Source organism: Python bivittatus, unplaced genomic scaffold (assembly GCF_059951505.1).
Source record: "Python bivittatus isolate LINGU-HERP-01145 unplaced genomic scaffold, Pbiv_v1 ctg000960_np1212, whole genome shotgun sequence".
In the NCBI taxonomy this organism is placed as follows: Eukaryota; Metazoa; Chordata; class Lepidosauria; order Squamata; family Pythonidae; genus Python; species Python bivittatus.
In genome coordinates, this window is record NW_028277124.1 from 19,536,639 (window position 1) to 19,560,626 (window position 23,988).

Genomic DNA, 23,988 nt, shown 5'->3' on the forward strand with positions numbered 1-23,988 from the left:
ATTGATTTCCTATCTAAAGGTCATTGGAGTAATGACTAAAACCTCTGATGCTTTCCAATCAGGTGTTTTTTGTGAATATCATGATAGCAGCTTACAAACTTTCCTTCCTCATACATCATTCTGAAAGGCTAGCCTGATGTTGCCACTTGTAATAGTAAGGATGTACAAGAAAAGAGGTTAAAGACAGTGAAGAGAGTCAGTGTATCTGATTTGCAGTTTAATAAGATGATTGAAGATCAGTTTTTTATAGTCTAGTTTGACTGGATCTCTCTTACGAATGCTGGGTTGAATTTAGAGCTTCCTGAACTGATACAATGTCTCTGTATTTCAAAGAAAGCAAACATGAGCTTTGATTAGTTAAGCACGTTTCCTTAAAAGATAGATACTTTTTCCATCTGATTCTTTTGCTACCAGCTATTTAAAGCAAACATGTACAACTAATTTTGGAAATTTCTACTTGGACAACAAAGGTCATCAAAAGGCAGGGAAATGAGATATGAGTATCTCTAATCTAGAGCCATAAATATTTACCAATCTTTAATTAAATCCAAGTTTGTATATATCTGCAGTTATGGATTTCATCAAATTCATGGATGGCAAGTCCCATGCTCTGGGACTTTAGAATTCAAACAGACAAGCACGTCACACAGCACCCCAGACTTAACAATTGTTGATAAGACAAAAAAGTCTGGATAGCGGACATTGCAATACCTGGACACAGCAGAATAGAAGAGAAAGAACTGGAGAAAATCACAAGATACAAAGACCTGCAAATAGAAATAGAATGGCTATGGCAAAAGAAAGCAAAGATAGTACCAACAGTAATAGGTGCCTTGGGTGCAATCCCAGAACATCTGGAGCACCGCTTGAAGACCATCGGCATTGACAAAATCACCATCAGTCAATTGCAAAAGGCAGCTTTACTTGGATCAGCCTATATCCTGCAACGATACCTTTAACCCCATCAAACAACAACATCTGCCTATCCCAGGCCCTTGGGAAGGACTCAATAGGAGGATAAAAATGCCAAATCCAGTCTAAACATCTGGTCGACTGTGCAACCAACCATAATAATAGAATTATTCCCAGATGAAAAATGCTGTCTACCTTGATTTAATGAAGGAGCATAATCAGGGCCAACTTAAGGGAGTCACAGTGTATGCAGCTAAAGTGGGTTCCCCAAAAGTGGGAGCCCCCTACACAGTGTGGCAGATAGAAGTGAGCGATGCGTGTGATCTGAGAGTGAGGCAGGAAAGAATACCTGCCTCCATTGTTCTACCTCTGAGAGAACATCAGATGAAAACTCTTGGGCCAACAGAGTTTTCAGACAGATAGATGTACCTAGAAGGTAACACCTAGAAACTACCATGTGCCAGCTAGGGCAAACAGAAAGCCAGGCAATTGCAAGTTTGAAACATTTACAGCATTGCTGTATTGTAAACTTCCTGATAGCAGGCAAAGATTGAATGGGTAACTCTCCAGACAGCACTTAAAATTTTGGAAGTTCACAGAATTTACCACTTGCCTTGTAACTTGAGCCATTCGTTAACTGCTGGCCAGAAGAATCTATCAGAATGGTACATATTTTTACACAGGATATATTTGGTGTAAAAATAAAGAACACAACCCACCCATCCATCCCTCCCTCCCCGTAAGTCATGTAAAACCTCATACATGGGGCATAACATAACGTAGCATCTGTATCTCTCTCTCTCAGACCTTAATGGAAGGTGGACTGTACATACCATTCTATGTGTTCCTTCCTGCAGCACCACGGACTGCCAGGACCTGGACTGCTCCTACAGCTAATGTCCTGTATATTGTGATCTAAGTATACAGGTCTGTGATTTCAATTCCTTGTGGAAGGTCTGAACCCTATAGAATAAGATCTAGCTATGCTTGTCTGATCTTTTCTAATAAGGATGAAACCAAGCATATACTGCCTCTTGGTGGTCGATGTTACTGCTTACAGGAGAAAGTAGGGCTGAAACCACTACAGAACTATCTGTACATTCCAAGGTTCAAGTGCCAATGAATTCTGTGAGTGGGTGCAAATTGTGATTGCCTTTGTTTCGCCTTTTGTAGCTGCCAGAACGCTCCTGAGCATCCCACCAAAATCTGACCCCTCACTTACTTGAATCAGAGCCATCTGCTCAACCTCATTGTCTCCTGAAGCTGTTGTATGTTTCTGATTGCCTGCTGGCTTTCCAGCCTGTGACTCAGAGGATTCAACTGAGACCATAACAAGCTCTGTGTCAGCCAGCAGATAAATGTTGTGTTTTCACTAGGGCAGCTCCATGTTAGTCAATGGGTAGATAGGGCTTACAGCTTTTTTAAGCACCAATAGTCTAACACAGCACCACGTTAGTCAATTATTAGGTCAAGCTAACGAGAACATTCTCTGAAGCAGGATTTTACTACATTCTGAGTGATACTATTCTGTTCCTAAGTTATGTGGACAGTGCAGATAACTATTTACCATAAAGTATGTTCCTCATTTGTAGGAATCTGTCTCTGGTGTTGTCCAAGGGAGATGGGCAGCATCTCCAAACGGATATCATGCTGGGCCCTCAAAATTTCTTAAACCATGACTGAATGTAGTGGTGCGAGGAGAGAGATGAAGATGATTGCAACATGGAAAAAATGAGCAACATCAGGATTTTTCTTTTTTTAATCACAGCCTTCTCCTCATTTTCAGTATTACTCTGTTAATATCAAGAATGAGAAGGCAGCTACAATATTATGGAAGAAATTGTCACTGCTGAAGACCCTTAAAAGACTACTGTGTGGAGTAGTTATTTTCTGTATTATCCAATTTCTAAATTGAACTCCTTTTTTTATCATAGCATTTAAAACAATCCGACAATGAAGACAGCTAACGATAGGCTATATGTATGTTCTTTTCCTGAGCGGAGTATTTATGAAATTAACATTATAGGACATTTTATGGTTCCAGAACTGATTTCTCTCATATTCAGTTTGCTTCAAAAAACTTATCAATTAACTTATGCATGACATAGCTGAACATGTTGTAATGTAGATCCATTAACAACAATGTAATTTAGTACCATCTTAAAATTAAGATACCTGGAAATTACTTAAACTCTGACAGTTAATGGACACTCAGCAATGACACCCTATTAAAATAATGGCCCCAAGATTGCCTTGAGGCATTCAAACATAATACGAAGAGTGAGCTTAAATTGTTGCAAACATTACATTAAAATCAAATCTATCTTTGCTAGTAATTCACTGGGTCATTAACTTGGATTGCAAGCAAGCATTGGCACTGCAGAATTCATTCACTATAACTGATGCACAATTTCTCAATTTGAAAAAAAAAAAAATCATTACACCTGGCATAATGGAAACTACTGGCGGGGGAATCTGCTTAAATGAAACTTTATTTATCTTTTGATCCTAACATAGCCACAATAACTTAAGTGAAGATGACAGTAAATAGTCTGTGACCTTCTGTCAGAGAAGGTGACAGAATGTGATACCACCTTAGATCATAATGTAGTTACTGATCATTAAAAAACCCTCCTCCCTCTGTTGATGAACCCTTTCATTGGTGCCATCAATAATTGGAGACAATTATGAGAATCTGAGAAAGAAATGCCTACTATTTGGACCATCTAAACATCATAAGGTAGTGAACAACCTTTTGAGTTCCACAGAACACTTCTTCAAGTTTAAATTTTAATAATTCAAGCAACCAAAAGGAACAAAAAATGAGGAAGGGAAAGAAACAGGCTTCAATGTCAAAATTCAGCAGAAGACGAGAACCATATTTCTTAGACTCAGATGGACTACCTATGCAGCCGTTCAGCGTGTTTAGATGAGATGTAAAATTGAGAAGGGATATTTACATTTTTCCTGTGTTGAGTGGAAAGAGCTTAAACATCAGCCAAAGTGTATATGTATCTGGGAATCAAAATGTGACAGAATTCCTCATCACGTTGGAATATTTATCCTGATGAAATAAGTCTTCAGATCTTCTGCCTTAGTGGAGAGCAAAGAACTGTGTAGAGATGGCAATATTGTGGGCAGAGCCTCTCTATGCTTCTTCCTAAAACTTAACCCTGAAATTAATAGGCAAATTGCCCCAGGCAGGGCAAAGAAATTTTAAAGTAGCAGAAAGATGAGGAAAACAACAACAACAAAACATTGGAGGTGGTAGCAGAAGTCATCAGTTTGGAAAATCTATTTTAGAAGCTGCCTAATACTAAAACATATCTTGCAGCCATCTGGCTCATGGGTGTCTATGGGTGCTGAAGATGCCAGCAATGAAACCTGGAGATTTCTGCATAAAGCCTGTGTGTTCAGCTACTGAGTCATACATCCCCTCTCTTGAACTTTTCAGAATGGAGCCTCTGTAATGTAGAAATTCTAGTGGCAGAGAAAACACAAAGCACTGCAGGACTTGGCAGCATCTGGCTGATTTTGTCCAGCCAAAAAAGGCTAGGAAGAATTGGACCAGTTTAGGACTTGGATAGAAAATCTGCAGTGTATCCCAGGACTGTAGGATACACTGGAAAGTCAAAAACCCACCCCCAAAGATGACTATTGCAAACATTTCTGTATTGCTGCCAAGAACGCTACGTAGATATGTCCATTATATCTCCAGGAGTCAAGGACAATTAAAGAAGGGATGTAAAGATCTATAGTTCCTTAAAGTAAAAAAAAAAAAAAAAGTACCGACCCACACAAGATACATCAGGCATATCCTCTGTTTTGTTTTTTAGCACCTGTGTATCACTGAAATACGTTTTTATAATTATTAAAACAGCAGCATGGGATTAGACTGTTTTAATGCACAGCTATCTCCTCCTTGGAATTTCTGGAATGATTTTAGGCCTTGGAGATTTTAAGATACTTGTTTGAACACCCAAGGGCTGAAAATGAGAAGAGAGCATGAGCTAAACAGAAATCTTATACCTGGTGTCTCTGCAAATGCAGCTTCTCTTCAGACTATCATACAATCAGGCCTTTTGTTCTTATTTAAGTGTCTTGTTAGAATAGGACTGAAGTTCCTAACCTCTCCAGATTGATGGCTATTGAATTCCTGACACATATTTCTAACATCATATTTGGGGAAATGGAAATTCTCTGAAGAGTGGAACTATATAGAGCAGTTCTACCCAATCATCACATATTTTCCCAACTGGGCAAAAATTGAAAAAGGTTAGCAAGATTGGAGATGGAACCGAACGTTTGACGTAATTGTTTGCATAAAGCCAAACTAAGCCTATGCAGTCAGTATTTTACTAGATCAGTATGTAGGTCAGTCTTTTACTAGGGATGTTGATATACTTAATGTTCGGTAGTATTTTCAACAAAAAAATACTTGCCCAACCCTGTATTTGATGAGATTACTTGTAATAACCCAATCAGTGGTTGTTAGAAGTAATGGAACAACGGGCACATCTTTCATGAACCCTTTAAATTGCAACTGTTCGAGACATTAAGGGAGAGGTAATGGAGACACACGAGGACATTTCAAAGCACTTACTGTTGTCTATTCCTGTTGACATTAATGGGAAAGGTGTGAGACTACAGAGAAGATATTTCCCCCTCCCTCCAAATACACTGGACAAATAGCTTGAGAGCTTCAGAAGTATTTGTATTACAGAATAAGGAGCACTGGTTTGGACTTCTGAGCAACGCTGACAATTTTTCTGCATCTGCTAGGGCTTGCATAAGAGCAACACAAGGTGCCTTACTTTCTATTACTAGCTGTATTAGAAGTAGGTAAGCAAGATTTTGGGTAGGCGCTAGTAGTCTGTTGTCAAATATACTTGAACTGTTAAAGAAAGCTAAGCACATCTGAAAATGCAAATCATTTGGCTCTGTACCCCATCCTCAATAATGAACACAAACAGAGAAGAGAGGTAAAGTAAGGCTGTTTTCGTTTGTTTGTGGGTGTGCTACAAAAAATCCATTGAACTAAATTTCTTAGTCAAGAATAATACATTTTTCTTTTCCATGTGAATGATAAGCAGTTCTTCCAGTATTTCCCCCTTTGGTCCTACTTTCAATACATTTCTGATTGGGTTTGAGTTTTATTTTATATTTTTCTGTCATTGGGTATTAAGAACCTTAAGTTTGCATGATGAAATTTCTCCACCAGTATTTATTGCTATTCTTTCATGCCATCTGAGTTTGTGTTTAAATTCAAAACTTTGAGAAGTAGAAGCATAGCTTATTAATTTAACAGTTCAGTACATTACATATGTTGTGTGAAAAGAAATACTATTTACTGTACAATATTCCCCTTCACCATGAGTCCAAAATTAAGGGATAGTGAATGTATGAACAAATATTTTATCAGCAAAGGCATCTGTTCTTTTCTTTTTCTTTTTCCCTGTATGCAGTAAAAACTGCAAGAAATGAGTTTTATTTGGAAACAATCTCTCCAGGGAAACTATTTCCAAAGAAATTAGTTACCAGCTTGAACAGTTATGCCTATTTTAAAAATTTGGACTGCAACTAGACATGAGAAATTTGACTTCTGCATCTACTGATAGAAATCGATAAATGAATTGATACAATTGTAATGTTTTAAATGATAAATGATCTAAAACACATTTTAGAGCAATTCACTAGCCAACCTTAAAACAATGTCAATACTTTACTTTTTCTGTTTGGAAATCCACATCATTGGCCAATGCAGAGTCCTTCCTAAACAGAAAGCTATTTCTTGGGTTCTTCAAGAAGCAGTCATAAGTTCCAATCTAAGAATGTTCTTTCTCCAGAAGGTTGCAACTGAAAAGGCCTTCAGCCCTAAATCCATGAAGACTTGTTTCAGAGGACAACGGAGAAAAGTAGATAAGATTAACATGGCCCTTCTTTGATTTTTTTTCCACAAATACATTTTTCTGTGTTGCATAAGCTGAAATTTTCCAAAATGAACCCCTATGATACTATTACCTGCTCTGAGTGGGTCTCATCTGCTCCTTCTTTCATACATATTCATTCATACCCTCACATAAATACATGCATGCAGTGATCTTTGCAAGGAAATGCTTAACTGGTTAATTCAAACTGACCTCTGAAATATAGTTCCCTACTACTTTGTGTCAACTGCTCATTCATGATCAGCAGCTCAAAAACTGCTGAAATGGGAGAGGGACGTCTAGTGCATTGCTGGTGCTCAACTAAGGATGAGTTTGACCAAACACGGGTTAGAGCACTTTTAAGGCCTACCTTGTGGTGGTAAGAACAGCGAAGTTCAGTACTTCTCCACACTTATTGTATCTGCAGATTACTGCCCCACAACACTGTTTTGGGTGACACAACCCCTCTTGGGTAAAAGGGGCCCGGGGAACTTTTTGCAGGGACGAGCAGAGGAATTTGCTTAGCATCTCAGACAAAATTGCTTGGATTCTTTCACAATTGGACACTGGCCTTGTTGCAGGTCTGGAGGAGATGCCTGGGGTGGAGTCTTGCCCAGTTATTTGAGAATGGTTTGAATTTGTTGGACCTGAGGACTTGGACAGGGTCCTTAGGACTGTGAGCTCAGCCACCTGCTCTTTAGATCCATGCCCCTCCTGGCTTGTGAAAGCAGCTCGGGGGGGGGGGTGTCGTGTGAGTGGGTTCTGGCAGTGGTGGTGAATTCTTTGAGTGAGGGGGCTGTTCCTTTACCTCTTAAGGAGGCCTTCACTCACCCGCTCCTCAAGTAGCCATTGGACCCCACAATACCGGACAATTTTTGTCCAGGATCCAACCTTCCCCTTTTGGGGGAAGGTGATTGAGAAGGTGCTTGTGCAACAGCTTCAGAGGACGTTGGATGAAGCAGATTATCTGGATCCTTTTCAGTCAAGATTCAGACCTGGGTATGGAATGGAAACAACATTGGTCACGCTTTTGGATGATCTCTGGCATGGGCGGGATGATGGTCATGCATCCATCCTTGCCTTACTGGACTTCTCAGCAGCTTTCAATACCATCGACCATGTTATCTTCCTGGATTGGGTCAGAAGATTGGGGTGGGCGGTGCGGTTACAGAAATCTTTGAAGACGTAGCTTTGTTTCCAGGTCTGGATACGGTGGTTGTTGAGCCCCTGGGAGTTATCGTGTTGGGTTGTTTGGTATATTATATATATACTTTTTCTGGATGTGTATGGTTCTCTTTTTTCCATTTTATTGTTTCCTGGCCTAGGATGTAGGCCACCCAGAGTCATCTGGGAGTCAGGTGGCCTCCAAATCTAATAAAATGTATAATATATATCTTTCTGTAGCCCTACAAGGAATGAACCCCTGTCAGATTGAAGCAGACCTGCTTTCACACCATTTATAGGGAGCTCCGTCAATCAATGTCAGAGGCTTTAAGTCCCTCTCCCCAAATGATACTATAGAAAAAAAATTAGCAAAAGGAAACATGGGTAAGAAATGCAGTTATATTAATAGACAATATCTCTTGGATCCTGTTGTTCAGTTCTTTAAAAGTAATTGGAATTTAAGTACTTAGTGAATTGATTCTCTGGAGTTTACTTACTAGGATTTGTGTGCACAGCCACCTACAGTAGCTTTCATTAAAAATGTTAATGACAGGAGTCATATGTTAGTGGAGCTTTTTACTCTTCTTGCAGAGTCATGACAAATCCCATTACTCAAGCAACATCTGTCTGTGTTCCTTTAATCACAAACTCCTGTTTTCATTATCTTGCTGTTAAATCTTCAAAGCATGGCAGCTTGCATTAGTTGTGAGGGGAAATGACATTTCCCTCAAGTGGGGAAAAAGAAGAAGCTAGATTAGTTCAAAATTAGTTAATTGAAGAGCTGAGTCTGAGGATAAAGGCATTAATACAACTATATGCTCAAGTGCTTCAAGATCTTTTGAACACTCACATTGCCCAATTAATGTGACCAAGTAACTATTAAGGAGATAAAACGTGGAGATTCTTCTTTGAACAAACATCTGAAAAGTATAAGAATAAGAATAGAAAGAACTGGAGAAAATCACAAAATACAAAGACCTGCAAATAGAAATAGAACGACTGTGGCAAAAGAAAGCAAAGATAGTACCAATAGTTATAGGCGCCTTGGGTGCAATCCCAAAACATCTGGAGCACCACTTGAAGACCATCGGCACTGACAAAGTCACCATCAGTCAATTGCAAAAGGCAGCTTTACTTGGAACAGCTTATATCCTGCGACAATACCTTTAACACCATCAAACAATGACATCTGCCTATCCCAGGTCCTTGAGAAGGACTCAATAGGAGGATAAAAATGCCAAATCCAGTCTAAACATATGGCTGACTGTGCAACCAACAATGAAAAGGTCCAGGAAATTGCAGTTTTTATACCTCCCCAGGTTGATATCAACATGAATTAAAGTATAGTCAAAGCTGTGTTTGTCCACTCTTCCTCAGGCAAGACAGTTGAAGAATTGTGAACAAAGCTAAAAGACTAAAATCATCCATAGGAAGGATTAGAAGCGTCACGCATGTCTCTACCCTGCAGGAAAACTGTTATTGTAGAGGAGGTCAGTAACTGAGTCAAGTAACTGCACTGAGATAAGCTGAAGGTGCATCAAATACATGCTGTGCTGAATTTTCAGTGTAAAATCTGACCAGATTGAAGAGGTGACATATAATTTGGAGGCTCACTGAGCCCCTTTCAGCAGGATGCCTGACAATATTTTTCTGAATGCACCAGCATCCACAGTTTCATTATTTCCAGTTATATGGTTGCCTTACAATATTTTTTTCTCCATTTGCTTTGCATCTATCCAGTCAAATGAATATTTCAGTCTAAGCCATTTGGGGCTGACTCCAGTGATTTGGGTCCTAACCGAAGACCTAGAGTCCTGGAGATATCACTGTGAAATGAAGGCTGTTGCAAGAGGGGTCATCTTTTGCAAAATTAGTGGAGTCAGAGCTGGTAAATTTAAAATGTCTAAATCTTTAGGGATTATTTTTGGGAGTGCACCAAGAGCTCCAATGACCTTGGTATGACAATCATTTTTTTTTTCCTCCATAATTTTTCAGTTTGTAAATCATGACATTTTGTTATTTTCTCCAGCTGTTTTTCATCAATTCAGCTGTTTTCAGGCATTCCTCCATTAATGAACCACACCTTCTTCTTTTCTGTAATAGTGATATTATTATGGATTATGTTCTAAGTGCCTATCAGTCTGAATTCTGAAATCCCACCAAACGTTTGATGTCTCATTTTGCAAAGTATTTCCAGGCATATACTCCAATAGTGTTTTGCAAACGGTAAAGCCCAATTTCCTGCATAAGTTCCAATGTACAGTTACTGAATCCCCATCATCATGGCATCATTTATTCTCTGATTTTACTATGCCACTAATGACGATATACAGTTTTATCCTTAATTTTACAGAATTGCCATTAAGTGTTCCAGATTTCAGCCACAACCATGTTAGATTTTGATCTGATTTTTCTTCAGTATCATGTGTATACTGGCCGTGGGATAGCTTGCTTTTCCAGGTGTTAATCCAATTTTGAATTACTACCTTCTTGTTTTTCAGTTTAATTTTTGTTGTCTTCAGGAGCTTTTCTTTACAGATTTTCATAAATAGACCCTCTTTACTTTTCCTGATATGTCATTCAGACTATATTTTTTATTTGTAATAGTCATCTCACACTTTTATTTCTGGATGCATATAATCTGTGAATGTCTTCTTGGGTGAAGTGCATGATGTATGGTCATCAGTTTCCTTGTTTTTCTATCAGGATTGTCTAATTCAGCTTGGATCCAATGAATTATCCCGGCACAATATCTAATTATAAGCATTGCCCAAGTGTTTATTGTTTCAACAATATTTCCAGCATTAACTAGATTTTAAAAATGTTTGGACACATTTAATATATGGAGTTCTTGGTGCTCTCTGAAGCTTGATTGTTTGCTTATCTGTTTGCTTAGATGTTCCATTATCCAACTAGGTAACATTAGCAGCAACATCAAGAACTCCACAGTTCAGCTGAGCTACAGATATTCTCTTCTATTGGAACACTGGATATAATTTAACTACTAGTCTTTTTAACTTGGTCATATAACAAATCAGAAATTTCCATTAATCCTATATATCTTTCTTTGAGTGCTATGCGTCTAATGGTCTCTCTATTCATTAGCTGTTGCCTATATTCTTCTATAATCTTTCCTTCCTTAATTACCAAACCAGCACATTTATGCAAGCCGCCTCATCATCGTCATCATCCTCATCATCCTCATCATCATCTTAGGAAAAAATGAAAGCAAGCCAAAGTGGTGTGCTTTGAAAAGCATTTACAAATGGTCCTCCTTCTCTGCCCAAATGAAGTTTTCTCTTCGTGATTTGAACAGATGTTGACATGCTGGCCAGTTTTACCCAGTTGGATCATATGTACTTGGCCCTGTATGCATGGCCTCTAACTGCATATAATTGTTCTCTCCATCTGAGGAACCTTTTGCCAATGCAAGGAGACCCTGCATTATGTAAATGGGAAGGCCATCTTATCACTATTGGGAATGCAATGTCATATCATGATTATATGAATAAACATGCCCATACAGATGAACTTTTACAGGCAGATGGTTTATGCAACCCAGGTTTTGGCATTTCAGCACTGCCTACAGCATCACCTGAGGCTCAATGCTTTTCAGGAGACTGTTATCTATTTAGCATCAAATTGTCTGAAGCTGAGATAGAAAGGGATGGATGTGTGTCCCTCAGTCAGAGAATAAATCTTAAGTTAAGTTTGTATCTTTCTACACAAATCCTCTACAATGAGGAATTTCAAAAGCTGTGTTGCCATTCCAATAATAGATGATGCTATAGTCTCTACTGAGACAATTAGCTGAGAATGCTGATTTTTTTTTTAAGTGTTCTTAATATGATAGCTGTTTGGTAAAATTCTACCTCTATAGGGGAGCTGGGTACAAATCTAGTGGAATTGGCTACTTTGCTCACTTTGGAAGCATATATACTAAATTTGGAGTGTTTCAGTACTTACTGGGAGCAAGAGATCTGGGTGGTCCCAACTAGGCTACAATCCATTATGATAAGGGGGAAAAAACGAATTAAATTATTTTCACTCTCTACATGTATCAGTAAATCACTTTCCTTAATTACTAAGCTACCATTTCATTAATAATTCAGATGCCTTTTAATCACTTAGTCCATCAATTCATCAATGTCATCTGAATTATTGGAATATTACCTTGCCCAACACAGATGTCATTTAGAATTTTTAACTTTTATGCAGACTAGCAATAATAACAAAAATTCCTAGACAGTGTTAGAAGGAAAACCGATCTTTAATTGTTTTGCTCATTTCATGTTATAATAGCATACATATTCTTCCCAGAACCTCAAAAATAAATCTGTGTCCCACTGATTCAACCACTGAAGTGTTAGTTGATTAAACTGATGACTAAACTGATTAAAAAGCTGCAAACTGGCTTATTGCTACCAATTCAATAGTCGGCTTCAGTGCCTTGGGCTTTTAAAACTTTAATATGATATATAACCAGAAAGAACAACTCTGTCTTTAATATGCAAAGGGAGCATTGTAAGAATGATTCCACGGTGACTATTTAGAAAGAAATTCAAGGGGAAAAAACAGTGCTTTATTTGCTTCATAAAAACCTGTGAAGCATTCAGATTCAATAACGTAAGCAGAATATAGCAGTATAAATCTTCTTAATTTACAACTGGGGTTTCATTATGCATATTGCATGGCACTCTTCAGAACCTTAATTTACAGATTTTGGAGGGAATTTCACCAATCCCATTCAAAGTGCTTAACATGCCCATTGGAACATTTAGCCAAAATAAGTCTCTAGAGCATTATTTAATGAGTCTAAAATTATCCATTATTTGCATTCCTAGTAGATTTAAATCAGTAAGGCCTATTAACAAGATAATGGGCACATGTCACTTGAGTGCTAGTATTCTGCAAACTATTTATGGAAATGAATAACTCAAAGTACAAATTTCAAAGAGTGGCACTAACTGGAGATAGCATTTGTTCGTCTCATTTAGATAGATAATTTACCTAAAATAATCATTTACTTAGTGATGAACTGATGAACAGACTTGAACAAATAACTATGAACCATGAAATCTTTCGTTTGTTATGACCTTCACTGTGTTCTTCCTGAATTTTTGGATGGATGGTGGGTGTAGGTAAATGGATAGATGGATGGGTGGATAGGATAGGAATGAGATAATGATCTTATTGTGATATCTATCTATCAATCTATCTGATCACAGTGCAACCAATATTTTATTTTAATGTATGCAATTATACATTATATAGAAATGTATATACATTTATACAAATTATACATTTAATACAGAAAAGTTTAATGGGACAAGCTTATATACGAGGCTTATGCCCAATTCAATATAGAATTTCATTTCTCAGCCAATTGAAAGGAATCTCTTAATTGAATCATCTTCCAAAGTGAGACAGTCGAGTCAGATCTTCAAATTACCTATGAATCAGTTTGAAAGATCTCGACATGTCTCTGTGTGAATGGAAATGGTCCTCCCCCCTAAATCACTTCAGAAATCCCAGCTGAATTCATCTGATTTCACAATTTTATTTGAATGTACAAATAAATGTACAAATTGGATTGATTTTTTTTGAGTCAGATCCATCTGAATCAGAATTTGCCTTATTTGCACAGACTTACTATAGGTTCAAAATAAGCCTCTTTAAGGTCAACAGAGCTTACAATGCCATCCTATATATAAGTTCTCTGGGTATCTAACTCAAATGTAAACCCAATTAAGTTCAATGGCACATTCAAAAAACAAATGTATATAGGATGGCCACCATTGTTCTACCAGAATGAATATAAGATTAGATTCTGGGAGATATTCAAATTTGTTTACTCAGTAAATTTGCTTAAATTCAGATACTCTTCCAAAATGTTCCTCTCCCTTCAGGTAGTGTCATGCTAATAATTTTGTAAATTTTTGTGGCTTACACAAGAGTTATAAAGAGCAGAACAACAAAATAAGTGCTTTTTCAGATAATTGCATGAAGAATTCAGTGAAGCTTCTGTTCTGGCCTCACTCTGAGCTATTCTGAGTTGCCAGCTGTCTCAGACCCTTCAAGTACCAGCACTCGGGACCTTTCCTGTGATTGCCCCTGCCATGAGCCAATTTGTAAGGACTTGATTGACATCTCATTGGGTGCTCTGCTGCTATTGATGTCTTTTATTATTGACGCTGCCCTATTCTCACCTTTTTATTTCAGTCTTCAGCATTCTTTTATTATTTCCTCTTCCTTCCTTCAGTTCTCTTCTTTCTTCTTTCAGTTATCCCAAAATCACCATGCACTCCAGCAGCTGAGTCCTTTATAATTCCTTCCATATTCTGGTCTTTGAAGGAAGGGTGTTATCAGGCCCCACATGTTTGCATGAGATTAAGGAAGCAAGAATTACTCACACTTTAGTAAGGGGCCTTAAATGCTAGAATTAGGTGTAAATTCAGAGTCTTAGAAAATATTAGAGAAATGTTCAACTCTCAAATATTAGTGAATTTATTAAGACAGACAGTTTTGGAATGTTTTGAATGTTTGCTTCCTGGAATGAGTTGCCATTTATGATATAAACTACCAAAGACTCCTCTTCTACCACTTGGTTGTTTATATCTAGCATTTTTTACATTACTCTCCTTGCTTTTCCACATGGACATTCTTCTGCTGTATGTTCCTCCTTCCACTGTCTAAATCTGGCCTAGTGTGGTGAAATTCATAAAGCCTGAATAGAATTTATGATCAGTCTAATCTGTTGACTGAGCAAGACTTAGTTCACATGGTGGTAACTTGTCCTTGATCTATTAACAAAACTACCTACCTATGCATATATTATTGCATTTTCGTTTTCTTAGGCTACACATAATTATGGAATTGATTTTCTTTATGAGGTCTTTCAGATGTTGGCCATACTCTTGGGGTAGTCAGTGAATAAACTGCTGAAATCTGAATGAATTAGACATTATCCAGGGAATTGTTACCGAGAAACATAGCAAATGCAATTCACTCAGTACATATAAATCTTTACTTCAGATCTGCAGAGTCAATACCCAATTCTTTATATTAGGACTGAAAACCCTTCATATTGTCAAGGACACAATCCAGATCTTTATTCAGGTAGAAATTATTCTTAGCTAGTAGTCAATGCAGTTCCCTAGACTTGGACAGAAATGAGTGTCTCTGAACATGTAAAAAAATACTTTTCTTCATCTCTGAGTCCTTCCAGAAGTACTGGATGGGGTATTTGAATTGCCAGATGAGACCTCCAACCAGGCTAGAATCTTTTATTTTTTAGAAATGAATTGTTTCTGTTATAATTTTCTTTCAGAGGGCAACTTCATGCAACAAGCTTCTTATCTTGTCTAACCATCCCTCCCTTTTCTGCATAAATTGTGAATTGGAATTGTGAATTGGATGCAAGCATGGATAGAGTTGGTACTTATCTTCTTGAGCACAGCAATGCTTTTATTCTCTAATCCACCACCTGATCTTAGGCTACTGTGATTCATACATCATTTTCCTAATGAGAGCTAATTCAACCTTTTCAGCATCACATTCCATTCTGCTCAGGAGTATAAATCACGTTAATGTTCATCCAAAGTTTCTTTAGGAACATTTTCAAACTGCTTCCAAATGAGCTTAGACTTCCTTGGAAGTCAGTGAAAACCCTCTTGCAAGAATTGTTTTATCCACCTTTTTTTTTTTTTCCTTTGCCAAGGTAAAGGTCTTGAGTTAGTCATAGCCTGGAGTAGGCAGGGACAAAATCTGGACTGCATATATGTTTATGAAGAATTGCAGATTTGAATTCTGGCATCTTTAGATAAATAGATGTGAGTAGATGGAATGGGTAAGGTTACTTTCTGGATCAGACCAAAAAAACAAAACAGTTGTAGTCAGAGCAAATGGTTTGCTGAGTCAATGTTTCTCAATCTGGGCAATTTCCAGATATGTAGAGGTCAACTCCCAAAATTCTCAGCAATGGTTATGACATAGAAGAATTCTGGGAACTGAAACTTCCTCATAGCTAAATACACTCCAAGTTGGGAAACACCTGACAAAATTAACCAATATTTTGATGAATGAAACAAAAACTGCCTTATGTGACAGCTTACTCTGAAATTTGGAAGGCCCTGTTGGCCTTTGGAAAGGCATAGAAGACCTGGCTGTTCCTTGGGCATTAGACCAGGGCATTGAGGGAGTCCAACTCAGAGATCTTTTAAGAGTTGTCTTATGGAAATGAATGATTGTCCTCAGTTGCTATTTGGTTTTTGTTTGTTTTTTAAATCTGATGTTTATTTCTTGGTTTTTAAATTTGTGGTAAACTGCCCATATTTGTTTTGACTTGGGAGGCCATATAAAATGAATAAACAAACAAATACATAAATCTAGGATAAAGATTTGTATTCTTGGGGAATAAGTAGAGATCTAGGTTAAATCTTGATTCACACAGGGTAACAAGGTGTTCTATGATATCTGGCCAATGTCCTCGTCTCTGGTATGTAGCTCATCTACTTTGATTTTCATTAGAGTCTTCAGGCCTTTCAACTGGGAGAAGCAAATGTGGCTTCAAAGATCAAAGCTATAATTGTATAATTGTCAGTGACCTATGACTCAGTTGACTTATTCTAGACCTATACTAACTCTACAGCTATTGAGCAGCATAGAGCCATTTGGGTCATAACCATCTAGAAATGAGCTCATCAAGTACATACAGGTTGGATGGGAGAAGCTGTTGTGACTATAACTTCATCAATGGTCTTTTTCTTCTTTGATTCATCTCATAATAAATCATGTATTTATTAGGGACATGCAAGTCAGCCAAGACCCAATTTAAATTTCTGCTTTGAGATTTGAAGGTGGCACAATTGACCTGAATTTGCAATTTAAGATTTAAAACCAACAGGTTTTTATTGAAGCCAGTTCAAGATTCAAGAACTCATTCAATAAGAAACTCAACCATAGCCTAGAAGAAGGAAGACATAAAAAGTCTGCAGCTATTTTCACCAGTGTCTTGTGTCACGCTCTTTATCTAAAGCATGTAATGTGGCAGTCTTTGTGTTTTAACTTGATCTTCTTCTGCTTTGTTGGTTACTTCCTGCAAGGGTGGAAAAAGTTTGATGACATCATTTTGTGGTGCTGTGTTTTACTGGGAGATATTAGAATAAAATCTGATATTTGCAGTACCGTATTCTTTTATCTCAAAGTAATATTTTTGGCAATGTGGTATGTATGACATTTAGTCCCAGCCTGAGGAAGATTTACAAGCAAGGTAGAATTAAGCATCAGAAGAAATTGAGTTCATAATGCCAGCAGGACTAAAATCATACCACTGTTGTTACTTTAAACACTTCCTCTCAGTAAGCTATGATAACATTGCTGGAGCAGAGAAATTTCCACAATTTCATCAGCTCAGGAGGCAGTTGGTTTAAAATGTACTGTTTCATTCATTCTACAGGACATCTTTCAGCTCTTTTCTGAATCTACATTGCTAGCTCAGCACTGTAAATTACTCTGCAAAGCAATTACTGATTATTTTCCCACCCCTACCACCTTGATGAATAGTTTTGGAAAGTAAGAAGTTTTACTATAATCAGGTGTTTTGGTGACATATGTGTTACTAAAGTATTTCTAAATTTCAGCAGTTTGTACATTTTAGGCTTATCTTACACTGCCATGGATGGTAAAAGACACAAAGCTTTATTCACCATTAAAAACAATGATAATTAATGTTCATCTCCCACTTTAAAAACAACTGTTGTTCTCTCAGTCTATGATTCTCAGGGACAATAAACATTATAAACAAATCTGCATTATTAATGACTGCTATATTTTTTTTTATTGTTGCTAAAGATAGATTCAGGCATACTGTATACTAGATGAACAAGCCATTTTCTAGATTTGCCTTAGGCAAACAAGCTTTTATTTCTATGCAAAATAAATCTGTTACCTCCTATGTATCATTGATACTGGTGTTACCTGTAAAATGAATTTCTGAGTTCCAAATGTAGATCTGTATGTTTCACATGTATTTAGCTTCCTACTCTTTCAATATAATGGGGACAAGAACATTGAGTTGTCTGACATGATCATCTGAAGGAGTATAATGAAATAATGTTTAGGAATCACTTCAAATGCTCTTAAATGTTGTATTTCAATAGTCATTGTCACATCAGTGTGATATAATGTGATATGTTTATGACTTCCCTTCAGGTTCTTTATAAATTACACAACTCTGTACTGTATGAGACCTTAAAACCTATCAGGGTTCCTTTAGTGGCAAGAGATTCTCAGAGCAGGAATTCAAAGAATGTAAACATGCAGCCATCTTCAACTTGGGAAAAGGATACCCCAAGAATCTCCCCACAAGATGAAGAGCAGAAATAGAGTGGAAAGAATTGGAAGCAGACACTGCCCCATTTCATCTGCCCATTCAAACGTAAGTTGCAATGACTTTGACTCCTGAATTACAATAAAAATTTGGTTCCTAGCCATTTTATTTCAAGTTACCACCGAGTTCTGCCTTGCTTTGGAGACATCTGAAAAACTTCAGGATGAAACTCCTACTACATATGGTGTTATTCTTGAGTTAATATGGACATTTATTAAAGAGATTCTGATCCTCCATAGTTAATGTGTAACATCATTTTGTTCAGCTCAGTCATTCTAATTAATTACATTTTCTCATTCAAAAACCATATATCAAACATGAGAACAAATCAACCAAGTCAGCAAAACAAACAGCTTAACCCTTCCCTTAACAAGACAGAATTAAATCCCATGAGATGAAAAGTCTTTCAAATTCTACCAGTTTCATCTTGAAAACTAGACTAATAGGTGACATATTACTGCTAAAAAAAGGTTGAGATTTGGCCTTTGGAAAGCCTTGTATAACTTCACTAAGAAAGACATCCTGATGCATTTATTTAGTGAGACGTTTATATGGCCTCTATAACACAATATCTAGAAGTTATTTCATGTACTGCAAGGCCCCACTTGTGTATTATTATCCCTTCCTAAAAGCAATGTGCTTAACCCCAAGCATCTGATAGAACACGTTCCATTCCAGAAACCAGCCTTGAAATCTGGTGCTGCTGTTTGAGACTTTCAGAGAGAACCATTTTCTTCCTTCCCACTGTGGCTGCTTGACTGATCCTGAAAGCTTTATTGCTAATTTGGAGAAGGTGCTTTATTGCTGCCTTATGGGAGACATATTATGAGTCAGGGACTTTATTTTATTTTTTTCTGATAATTGAATGTTATGCAGTCTCAGTCCCTACAGACAACAATTTCAACAATAATAAGCCTTAATGATTACCTCCAGGTTATTATATGCTGCTAAGGTAGAGTGGGGCAAGCAGATCAGTTCTCATGTTTGTCTCCTCTGTGTGTCTCATAAACACTCTTTTTGCATTCCTTGGCACTACCTCTGATTGCTTTGCTGAAAATTGGTAGCTTGGCTCCTGCCATTTTGAGTTTAAAAGAAAATCTCCCTAAGAGAGAAAAAAAATTGAGTTAAATGATAATTTATCTGATTGAACTGACCTTGCCCACTGAATTAGACTCACACAGTTTCTTTACTTCCTAGTTTCTTAGCTTGTTTAAAGGAGATTTTAGTCTCACTTTTAACCTGCAAGTAGGCGACATCATAGGGGACTTCATGATAGAGTATTTGTAGGTACTGCCCATATATATATATATATATATATATATATATATATATATATATATAGGCACTGCCCATGCCTCCCTCTATTTGGAATATGGGGGTGTTGCATCTCAGAACAATTCATAACATATTTGTTTTTTAAATGCATGTAATAATGGCAAAGTCATCTAAAAAGGCTGATGAGGAATCTCAGCTATGCTTTGAATTGTTTCATCTTCCATAGGTAGCTCTTCTTTCCACCTGGGTGATCTATGGGAAATGCATTCCACATAAACTTAAATGAGGAGAGTCACTGGTTTGTTGGTTGGCTTGTGGTCTACAGCTATGCCCTCAGTTTTCCATTTATCCTGGAAGCCATATAACCAAATTCTCTTTGGGGACTGATCGATAGATTTTTTTCTATTAGTCCTTCTTGCAAATTAAAAATGTATACATCTGAGATATTTTGCAAGAAATATAATAATAACTATTTTATTCTTCTTGGTGGTTCCATTTTTCTATCACTGTGTTCTTTAAACAGAGAGAGAGAGAGAGAGAGAGAGAGAGAGAGAGAGAGATGAACATAGAAATGTGATAAACAAATAAACATTACATAGATCTTAAAATGGGCCTCCATTTTGGTGCAGAGTTGTGTGAAACAACTGTCTGAGGCAACTGCACAAAGCCATATACTCGTTGTTTCTAAGACGCAGAGTGAAGTAGCCATTTTGTCCACTCTGCAACAAGCTTTTGCATTCATACAGCACATTCACAGAAGCCACTGCTCATGGGGTAAATGAGCAAATCAAGGCAGATTGGCCTCACCTTGACTCTTCATTGAGGTGGACCTATAAGCATCCATTTAGGAGGATCTTCCTGAACTATGTGCTCCCCATTTATGTACAAATTCTATATTGATTCATTGAGGTGATATGAAACAAGAATAAGCAATACTAATAAAGCTACTGGTCAAGTTGAGAAGGTTCAAATGTAGAAGGACTACTTATCAAAACTCCTGATAGGTTCATGCCAGTTGGCTGTCAGGAAAGAGTATGAGTTTATGTCTTGTCTTCTGTCTTTAAGGGCTCTATTGATTTAGTTGTGGTTACCATTTATAGGGTACTTGATTGTATGGCGATGAGGTTTATTTTTCTCTTGTGCAAGCTCTGTGCACTTTGTTCAAGCAGAAATAAATTGAAGAGAGATGACACTCCTCAAATGTTGAAGATTTTTGCACACAACCCTAAATATAAACTCACCGCATCAGATGTTTTCATCTACTGAGAGGATGTCCCCAGAAAGTCAAGACTCTTGGACTTTAATTTCCTGAATTCTCAGTAGACTTTAGGGGTCATGAAATGATTACACTAAGAGCTAATTAACATCTTGAATCCAAAGTTGTGCCACAATTAGCTGAGAGATTTGGAATGTTTTTTTCTTTTTTTTTCTTTTAAGGAAACAGCCACGACTGAGAAGAGAGATACGGGAGACTTTGGGAGGAGATGGTTGAACCTTGAAGGAAGAAAAAATATCTGGAGATACAAAAGCAGCCTGAGAGAAAAATACCTTTGCTCATAATCAAAACCAGAAGACCAGTAAGAAACAGTGTGGATTGGACACAGCCTCAGCATAGTGATCTGAGCCAAGATCAACTATAGTACTGAGAAACTTCTGCTAAGACACCCATGAGAAAGTAAAACCAGTCCTTGTATACCTTAATATGGGTCTTATAAGAATCATACTTGGTCAACAAGGAAGCCTGTGTGAATGCTACCTTTCTGCTCCTTTCTCCTATTATGGTCTTTCAACTGGTGAATAGAACCAGAAATGAGACTCTGCCCATCCTGTGCAGTCATTCTGAGACCGAGTGTTTAAGGACCCCAGCCCATCATAGAACAAGGGAATAGAAGCCTGAAGCAGACTTCATCTGTGGCCTAGTGTTGTGGGACAGCTGACTTTTTGAGGTTTACTTGGCCCCCACTTGTTGGTGGGCCAGAAAGCTGTAAAAACAGTCTTGTTTTGTTGTTGTAGACTCAGAACGTCAGATGGATGATGTTAAAGTGGGCAAGATTAATCTACTGCTTACTTATGCAGAGGTGATGATTTTGTATCTGGGATGTCCCTGGAAGAATGGATGTACAATGGTAGAATGCCTATATGCCTACTTCTCCTTTACCATTAAGGGCCCTGACCTTGAAGATTGAACAAACCAGCCCTTTAAAAAGGTTGTGGCAGGGTGTGTGGTTGTGTAGGTAGAGGCGAAAGAAGAGAAGCAGTTGGCAGAAGGAAGAGGGAAGATAGGGCTGAAGAAGACACAGTGGCAGAGCAGCAGTAACAAGGATGGGGCAGTGTGAGCTGTGAGGAATATCAGCAGCTACAGAGTGCCTCAAGAAGATGTTGGCCTAGTCCCAAAGTGCTGGTGTTCAAAGAAGGAGGCCCAAAATTCTAGATAATAGCAACTGATACAGGTCTAGGGTGCTGGCAGCTTCAAGAAGTGGGCCTGAGGCCTAAGTGTCAGGCCCCATGCAACAGCAGACTACCAGATCCGAAATATCCCATTCGGTAGCAGCCCTGAGCACCAGACTGCATGTTCTACCCTGAATGCATGCTAGTGGCTTTGGAGTAAGGACAGCTAGTTAAGTCAGGGAGAAAGTAAAGCAGTATAGGATACCGGAGAGAACCTAGTACAAGTTATAAGATAATGGGTGAGAGATTCTGTAGGATAAGAAATATAATAGTATCTAGGAAATAGAGAATGAGACATTGTGATATAGGAATAGATTACAATATTCAAGGGAGTTAAAAGATGATAGAGCATAGGGAAGTTATCAGACAAATCAGGCTGAAGCTTCAGTTCTCGGTTAAAACCTTTAATTTGTGAAAGTTTATAACAAAAAATCTCTAGTTACTCTTGTCTTAGTTTGTCACCACCCCCAGGATGAACCTATGACAAGGTCTTATCACAAAACATTTCTCCAGAGAGAAAATTCCCTGAATGCAGACAACCCTCTCAAGAAGAACATCTTTAGTCCCACATGCTAGCCATTTCTATGTGCTGGTGTTATTTATTTGTATGGAAGATCATTCATTTGTGTCAACTCCTGCCTATAATCTGAAGGGCTTCAACCAAGAAACAGAGCAGCTGCCTCAGGAGAAATAGCACAATACCTTTCTGTTTGTAAATCTGATAGAGGAGATACATTTTCACTGCGTCTTGAACTACAGCTGACATTTGTGCCAGTTTAAATTTCTGGGTTCCTTTTTCTCCTTAGCTTTTAATAAGTTCTCTTATCAAAGCCAAACGTATTTGCACATCTTGTAGAATTCTTTTAGCCCCAAGTCTATCCCTGAGGCATTGCCGAATTAATTTTAATAGATTTTGTGCCAGAGAAATCATCTGACTCATCAAAGAAGAGCTGGAAATGACAACTCATCCCATATGTGTGTGTGTGTGTGTGTGTGTGTGTGTGTGTGTGTATGAATGTGTATGAAAGTGTGTGTGTATCTCTATCTCTATATGTATTACTATCATTTCAGGCTCTTTGTAGATATAAATTTCATTCATTCTCTTCAGGTATATCCTGTCATCATTGCTGAATCTTGCTCTACAGGAATTCCTGCTGGGGAAATGGTGTTGTTATACCTTCAGGCTAATAGTAACTGCCAGACCAGATTTTATGCCTTTCCATTTGCATCTGTCCTGGAGAAATCTCTCTTTTTCTCCTGCTTCAGTTGTATTTTGGGGATTGCTAATCACTCATACTCACCAATAGTAAAATACATTTCTGCCCTTGACAGAGGTGAAAGGCAGAAAAGTCAAAAGGAAAAATGCTAGTCTTTCAGGTTTTGGAGTTTTGTGTTTTTGATTTTGATTTAAACAAGGGGTAAAGTTGGACAAGGAAGAACGTGCTTTTGTCCCCCTTGGTCTTTAATGCTTTCTATTTGGTTAATTTTCTTAATAAGTTTAATATAGTAGTGTATTTCATCCACTTTTTGGATGAAGAAAAAATGACGTCCCGAAGTGTGACTTCTTCATTGAAATCAAGTATGTGTTATTGATTTGTAGGAGTTCCCTTGTGGTTTCTCTGCTCATCTGTCTCATTGTCTTCAGTATTCCATGACACAAAGTCATTCCTGCCCAACAGCACATACCTCATCCATTGTGTGAGTTTCTTTAACCTCTGTCTTTCTCCTTGGCCCCTTCTCCCATCCTGTGATGGAATGGAATTATGAAGGCCAGGCTCAGGGAGATAAACATTTTCTTAGATCACCAGAAGAGCGTGGGAGGAACAAGAGGATGAGGCTGGCACCTCCCTGAGGAATTCACACAAGATTCTT